This window comes from Musca vetustissima, unplaced genomic scaffold, assembly GCF_032173495.1.
Source record: "Musca vetustissima isolate MV318-11 ecotype Yass unplaced genomic scaffold, APGP_CSIRO_Mvet_v1 utg21518, whole genome shotgun sequence".
Lineage (NCBI taxonomy): Eukaryota > Metazoa > Arthropoda > Insecta > Diptera > Muscidae > Musca > Musca vetustissima.
In genome coordinates this window covers 172,437-181,017 of record NW_026879941.1, presented here as the reverse complement: position 1 = coordinate 181,017, position 8,581 = coordinate 172,437, and the positions used below count along the sequence as shown (strand labels likewise).

The window sequence follows — 8,581 nt, the reverse complement described above, 5'->3', positions numbered from 1 at the left end:
TGGAGATGCGGGGCATCGATCCCCGTACCTCTCACATGCTAAGCGAGCGCTCTACCATCTGAGCTACATCCCCTGATAACGATTTTTAAATGTTCGAAACAAAAAACAATTTGTCTAGTTTTAAAAGTTTGTTATGTAAATAGTTTTTTTAGTTTATTTCGATCAGCTGCACGTATGAATGTAATGTTGCGCTATGCATTATAATTAACCATTTAATCCATACACATAAAGTTAAGGCCAATGTAAAACCTATTTAATATGCAAGTACGGTTAAATGCACTTAAATATTATATTTTTGGTATACTATTTAATAAAAGGCAATTTTTGTTAGTGCTTATAATTCGCATATGCAAATTTATTATATGCGAAATTGTTCATTACTGTATCATTTTAGGTATGATTTTTTGTGACACTATTAGATTTGACTTATTTTGAGGACTCCATGGTTTCTTTTTTTTTAATGTCTACAGGAAAATGTAGTACATTTCCCTCGGAGCCTATAAAGAAATCTCTTAATAATTAGGAACAAGTAAAATCGAGGTTAATTTAGACCGGCCAACCTTTGTGTACCCTCCAAATGTGGTGTGTATTCCAAATTTCTTTAAACAACCGAGGCATTTAAATCAAGACTACTTTATCGAAAATTGTGTTTTTGGCTTTGTAAAAGATACGCACCAATTTTTAGACACTCGGGTTGTAAAACTGGGCTAGTAACTTCAACATACCGAAAGCTAAGCAGAACCTTTGTATGCTTGCTATTTAAAAACATGAACCTGTAATTATAATATTCTGGGAAAATTGGGATTCAGCCTGACTATTTTGCAAAAACAAAATACAAATGGTATCCCAAATAAACCGCCAACACTACTGGAATGCAACCTCATAAAGGCGGCACCTTTATGAGGTTGCATTGAATAGAGGGTCTATATCGAAAATATTATACAATGATATTTTTCACTAGTCAAAACACCGTAATGCCAAATTACATCCACTTCGATGTACAAATGCGGCTAAAACCTTGAAAATACCGATTATAGGGTAGGACATTTTTTTACGCCAACATATTCTTCACCCTTCAAGAAGCCAGTACTTCAATACTCACTATATTTGCATTATTCTGTAAAAACGAAGTTCGACCTTGGTCACTAGCAAGAAATCGATTTTTAGCTGATTTCACACAATCAGCAAAATCAGTCAACTTTTGCCCCCGACTAAATATACCAGACAAGTGATAACAAAAGTGTATACTGGAGATGCGGGGCATCGATCCCCGTACCTCTCACATGCTAAGCGAGCGCTCTACCATCTGAGCTACATCCCCTGGTGGCAGTTTTTAACTTTTGTAAAATATATATTTTATTGTTTTTTTTATATAACTATACCCGATATTTTACATTGAACTATGTCACGTACTTAGTTATAAACTGCGCTCGCTACGCTTTGCAATTAACCCTCTTCATGCATTATCTTCGATGTATTAATAATTCATGTATTGAATTGTTAAAATGTGCCCTAATGAACTGCTATTTGGTTTGTATTTTCGTTGAGACCATTTTACTCTTTGTGTATAATTCGCATATGCAAATTCAGGTTGTAATTTTGAAGTTGAAAGTAGTCTTGGTAGTTTAAACCAAACAAATATTTTGTTTTGGTTCGGTTTGAGAAAACTATATCGGTCAATAAAAATGACCAATATTTCGTTTTAGACATTTCGAACTAGATTTAGTACGGAAAACAAAGAAATTTTCAATTTGGTCCGATGGTTAGTCTTTTCAATCCATTTTCATGCTACTAATTTCAATTTCCAATTTTGGACGGAAAATCGAATTTTGGCCCATTTTTACGGACATTATTGATAGAAAAATTTTATCGAACGGTAACACTGAAAATGACATGATTGCGTTACATCGGTTAGACATAGCTTCCATAAAATTTCGTTTGGTTGAATGTCAATAACGCAAAAAAAAATATATAATCAGTATAGATGGGCTTGTGTTAAGTTTAGTTCAATTATATATATATATATATATGACTCTGGTATATAGTATTATTAGGGGATGCAATATGATTCGTAAGAAGTTTTAGTGGACCCCGTGCGACTTTGGTACTTTTTCCTAACAACTTGATATTTAAAATGTTGAAATATAATCTAGAAAGTATTGTAATGATCAAAATCTATACTGGAAATGCGCACAATGTTACATTTATAAAACGGTGGGCACATCGGCTTAATTACACCTAATATGTATTGCTAGTTGTAGGGCTATTTTATTCATAGTTTATAATTCACATATGGAATTTCATTATACCAAACGATCAATATTTTTGTGAACTTCTTCTGCCGTACAACAAATGGACTAAAGCATAGTAAAATTCATCACTTTTACAAGTAAAACCGTCATTAATTTCTGTTGAGCCATTCAATATAAAAAACAAAATTCGAACAACGATCCGCTGGAACTGCCATTGGGAGCACTACAAATATGCAATATTGTTACTGGAAATGCGTGTCCAAAATACGAATACCGATAAAAATAAGGGGCCCATTTTTCCCAGATAATTCTAATTGATTTAATATATATTTTTTTAAATACTGAAATCTTTTTCTGTGATATTGAAAGCAGTAACAATATCCAAAATTTTCACTGGAGATGCGGGGCATCGATCCCCGTACCTCTCACATGCTAAGCGAGCGCTCTACCATCTGAGCTACATCCCCTGATAAATATTTGAAGAAATTATTAAAATACATTATCGAGTTTGGTCATATAGTATATACATGGATTTGATTTTTTACCCTTTATACTGCCACAGTATGCATAGTAATTAAACGCTATGTAATCCATAATACCAATGCACAACCTAATTAATATGTAGATATTGTTATGCTTTAAATGTCTTGTAATTTACAATTAAGTGTAGAATTTGAGATATTTTAAGCTATGCTTTAATTCTCATATGCAATTTCTATTCGAGGTAACAACTATGTAACAAAGTAGAGAATGTTTAAATTTCCTTTTGGTGATCATAGGTTCGAATAAAACTGTCTATAGTTATCTAATCTCAAAATTGAGGTTGGCCATTTAATAACTCTAACACTAAATCTTCATTATGACAATTTGCAAAAATTGCTCACTTTCCAAAAATATTCGATTTCAGGGACACGATACGCTTATATCTTCCAATATTTTGAACTTTTGGGTCTTCGGCGAAGACAAAGAAATTAGGCAGTTGGACCAGGAAAATTTAATTCTGAACGCCACCTATTTCCCTTCGATATCTTGGCATGCCTGTTACGAAAATTCGATTCATTACACTGTGCAACACAAAAAATAATTACCGAGAAATTCCAACAGATTATGAAAGAGGGGCTATAAAAAGAAGACACGTGCATCGGCGTTTTGAAAGTTTACGTCGGGATGTAACCAAAAAAGGCGGGGCAATATTCTCCCTTTTCAAGAATTTTGATAATTTTCGAATTATGATTTCTTGAAATCCTTGCATTTTAGGTATATAGTGTCTTCGGCAATATTACTGACAAAATATCAAGGAATATTTTGGTATGCAACTTTAACCCTCAAACGACTCATTAAAGGGGTCTTTTCGGTTCCTTTTTCCAGGAGTGATTGAAAACTCATTCTTTGACATTATATACCCAAAATCAAGTTTCATGTTACTTTAATGCACTTAGTCGAAAAAATACTGGGAAATGTCTTTGACAAAAAAATACAAAAACATTTTGAATATTTGGTTCAAAATGTATGACTATATAATCGGTATATACATTATATATACAGATTTCTCTTGTTCAGTGACTTATGCTAAAAATTGATGGAGAACATTTTTGTCCCTTATACTATCCTTCTAAAACGACACCTTGTGGGAAAAATGGGTAAAAACTAGTAATAAGTACAATATTAACACTAAAATGAGTTTTTGTTTTTTTAAGATTATTAACGTTTAGGCTGATTTTTGAGTTTTAGTCTATCCTGAGACTTATAGTAAAACTGTATGGCGAACATTTCTGTAGAATATTTTGAGCAGCTTTAACCCCGTTTTGAATGAGTTTTCAATCATTCCTGGAAAAAGGAACCGAAATACCCCTTTAATGAGTCGGTTGAGGTTTAAAGTTGCATACCAAAATATTCCTCGATATTTTGTCAGTAATATTGCCGAAGACACTATATACCTAAAATGCAAGGATTTCAAGAAATCATAATTCGAAAATTATCAAAATTCTTGAAAAGGGAGAATATTGCCCCGCCTTTTTAGGTTACATCCCGACGTAAACTTTCAAAACGCCGATACACGTGTCTTCTTTTTTTAGTCCCTCTTTCATAATCTGTTGGAATTTCTCGGTAATTATCAAAAAAATACAAATTTGTCGCACATTGTTATCGTATTTTAAAGTGTCGACATTGTGTTTTCTTGGAAGTCAAAAACTAACTCTTACAAAATTTTAAATATAGTTTTATGTTTCAAATAACCCTCATATTCTAGCATATTTGTGGTAATGTTCCATATTTTGATATTCCATACACAAAAATAGTTCAACCTTTTGGACATTTTGAAGTTATTAGCCACCATAAGGTCAGGTTTGTCATTCCATTTAGAACACCTCCAAGTATTTAAAGTTGACCCCCATTAAGTTTATATATTGTAATGTATTGTTCAGAATAAAAGGTTTGCACCAAAAAATGTTCAATATTCGTCCTCTTTTTAGAGTAGCACCTACGAAATGGAACCTACAAAATTTCGGAATTTAGGGGAGCTCGGCAAGTTTTTCAACTAAAATATCTGGAATTTTAAATTTGAGATTCTCAGTACCAAAAATTATCAGTCTTAGTCCAAGTATCGGCATATTAGGAATATTCGAATTGGTCCAAAATTAATATTAGTTTGGGAAAAAAATCCATTATTTTTATATGAACTATAGGTCTTTATTTATGCACCGTTTTGTTGTATGATTTATTGCCATTTTAAAGCTAACTTCATAATGCCTCGTTAATAGAAATCCTTCTCTCTATTTGGAAAAAACTCTAGTAGTCGATTTTCACAATCCTGCCTAGATACCAATTTTTTATCATGCAAGAAAAAGATGATAATCGCTTGGTGCCAAGTGCGGACTGTATGGCGGCTGCAATAAAACTTCCCAATCAAGCTCCTGAAGTTTCTGGCGAGACACTGTAGATGTGTGAGGCCTAACGTTGTCCTGGGACTAAACCTATGCCAACAAAAACATTACGATGCACAAACATGAATCGAAAACTTCATTCCAACTTGCTAATAAATGTTAAAACTTTCTAAGGTAAAGGATTAATTTTACAAGATTTGGTAAAATTTAATACTCTCTTCACCGACCTACCAACTGGACAAATCAACTCCAAATTATCTGAAACCGTTTTTGTACAAAGTCAACGTAAATCGTATTAAAATATTGACACCCAGCTTTAAATCTGGTGGTACAAAATCTTGAAAACTATTCCTACCGGGTATAGATGTTTGCGTTAAGTGTGTTTCTTAAGTGATGTTAAGACGTATATTTGATTGCACGGTACATACACGTACGTTCGTTCATTCGTACGTACGCACACACATGCATATCTTTCCTTCTTCCTAGCCCTCGCCAATTGTTATTTTGAGACTGATATTCATCCCAGTTCTGTCTCTCTAACGTTCATTTCTTTTGTTCCCAAACACAAAAGCAGTGATACCCATGTTGTATCGGTGTGTTACAATCAGATGTAGTTGGTTGTAACGGCAACAGTGACAGTGGCAATGTCTTTTAGTTAAAGCGTAACGTGTGTAATGGCATTTTTATGTTGCATCACGTAGTGGTCATAAGTCATGTTTAGAAATGTCTGCTCCTGCTGCTGCTGCAGAAGTCAAATCAAGGAAATTGTATACACAAGTCACCGCCAAATACAAGTGGCTGTCTTAGAGCACACAGACTCCAAAAACAACTACGACACCCACACACACGTATTCATTCACTCGCTCACTCACCCACTGCTATCACTGTTGATGGACTTTTGTACAGTGTATATCTATCTGTCAGTATATAAAGCATCATATATGGAAGTTAAAGGAACAGAAGCAACAATAGAACATTTGTAAACGAGAAGAAGAGAAGTTTTTTGTTTGTCTTGCTTTCAATATTTCTTCATTTTTTCAGCTCAACATTTACCATTTCTGTGCTCTCTCTCTGTGTTTCATTCATCATTTGTGTTGATTTTTGCCCTTTCCAAGCTGTTTTGTTTGCTTTCCTCGAAATTTCTCAAATTTAGTGGAAATGTTGTTAGACGATTTGTTAAGTTAATACGTGCCTCTGGGTGGGTTATGTTCGGTTTGTTTTTTATAGAAGATGTGAAACAGTATTAATTTTTTAACTTCGAGAACAAGGACATTGTTACAAACACGTTTGCAGCTATAAGGCCTTGAAATTTTAAAATAAAAAATATATGTTGAAAATATGATACAATTAAACAAATATATTTTAAACAGAATATTAAAAATTAACTGAACATTATTTTGTAGGGAATGATAGATACCAAGCAACGGCTATGATTGACTTTAACATAACGAAGCCGAGGCTTTTATTGATCCCTCTTTCATCTCAATTGTGGACACTGACCTCTTCGCGCTGTCACCTGGGGTAGCTACTTTCATCATTCGTTGAAATAGTAAACTGATATGTGCCGCGAGTTCACCCATAAGAACTATAAAAGAAATGTTTGAAGCGTCGGGTTAGTTGCCCACTCTCGGAGGGCGTTTCCGAGTACTATCGAAAAGCAACGAAAAAGAAAACAAAACCCTCAATGTTGGCGACCCCGCGTGAACATCCTTCTACGAAATTAATAAGACGATAGCCGCTTTGGTGATGGTGGTAAAAAACATCATTCATTTTTTAAATTTAAATTTTAACCACTTTTAATTTAAAAGTGGTCTTATTTCTAAACAAAGCAAAAAAACATAAATAGTAGATTTAAAACCAGTGAGCGGAGCAGTATAGTCGGACGGGGCCGACCATATGATACCCTACACAGCCTTAACTTTCTGTGGTTCTATATTCTGAGCTTGGGCAATATTTCGCGATATTTGCAACCTCTTGACCGACTAGAGGTCAACAATTTTTACAAATATTCAGTACAGCCGTTCTAATCACTTGTTCAGATTCCCTTCACCGTGGGTTGTGTTGTGATGTTCGGCTTTCAATTTTGGCTTATAGATCGAACCGGAAAAAACCAAAAAATAAGTTTTCGGTCCATTTCATCCCAAAAGTATTATCTGGTCATCACAGAAAATTATAGGCGTTGTCGGTGACCATAACTTGAACCTCATGGAAAATTTCAAGCGATCAGGGCTATACTTTGGGCCTCTAGTGTGGTAATGAGTAACTAAATAATATATGAATACCTAAGCACCCGTAAATATTTATGTGTAAGTCCCGCATCCGAGTAAATACGACAATAAAATTGGTATCAATTTAAAGGTCAACCACTCCTCTTGAACATACTATCAACGTCTTGGGTCTAGGACCTTCAGGTGCAAATATATACCCCATATAATAGGAATTTTATAATTTTTCACACAAAAGTCAGGGTTCAGTTTACCCGCTAAATATTGGCCGATGTTTATCAAAACAGACATACTTATTTTTTGCCCCGATCCCCTTCTCCGTGCAAAAAATCGCGATGTTTGGATCATAATTGTGGCCTCTGGAGCGACCAGAAAAATCAACAAGAATAAAGTTTTTGGTCCATTTCATCCCCTAAATATTAACCGATCTTTTCCAAAAACAATAGGGGTCTTCATTGGCCAGAACACATCCTACATTCGTGAAGATTGGTTCATAACTGTGGCCTGTATCGTGTTTACAAATTATAATGGACAGACGGACACACATGTCTATATCGACTCAGCTAGTCAAGATATGACGATCGGTATAATTAAAGGAGGGACCAATCAAATATAACTTAGGTCACATAATCAAGTAGTTGAAAATTTGATTACATTTTTAAGGTCCAAATTACCACTCAGCATTAATATAACCGGTGATGTAGTAGATGAAAATTCATCGTCGATGAAAAGTTGCCAGCCAATACCTGTGAAACTGCAGGGTAGTTTCCGTCAATTACACGTATTTTTGAATTCAAAAAAGTTCGGCAGGTCCCAAGTTTTTTAATTATTATTTCTTTTCAATGTCATTCTCACCAATATAATCATTTGCGCACAAAATGTTATTACAAAAACTTAAAAGATTCTCAAACTCTCTTACCTTGACACAAAGTTTTATTACTTCCTTTTTTGATTTTACAAAATTTCAAATTTATTTCATCTGAACAACATTCGACGGATATTGCAAGAACCAAAAGAAAGAAACTATGTACATTAGATAAATATTGACCGTACATGATGCTAATAAAAGTGTATTTTTTATTTCTGTTAAGCCTCAAAGTGAGATTTGTTCGAATTGTGAGAAGAAAAAAAAACTTTTTTGCACCATCGTCTGAACAAATGAAGAAACAATAAAGTCGAACGTCGTCGAACACGAACTGAACTGACGCCTACTAAGTTTATT

General features: G+C 34.1%; 3 non-coding genes across 3 annotated transcripts; all 3 read right to left on the bottom strand.

Moving 5' to 3' along the window:
* Trnaa-agc (transfer RNA alanine (anticodon AGC)) lies at window positions 1-73 on the bottom strand. Its single transcript has one exon. It is a non-coding gene; the product is annotated as a tRNA-Ala (tRNA).
* Window positions 74-1,248: 1,175 nt separating this feature from the next.
* On the bottom strand, window positions 1,249-1,321 carry Trnaa-agc (transfer RNA alanine (anticodon AGC)). Its single transcript has one exon. It is a non-coding gene; the product is annotated as a tRNA-Ala (tRNA).
* A 1,325-nt stretch (window positions 1,322-2,646) lies between these two features.
* Trnaa-agc (transfer RNA alanine (anticodon AGC)) lies at window positions 2,647-2,719 on the bottom strand. The gene has a single exon. It is a non-coding gene; the product is annotated as a tRNA-Ala (tRNA).
* Window positions 2,720-8,581: the final 5,862 nt, after the last annotated feature.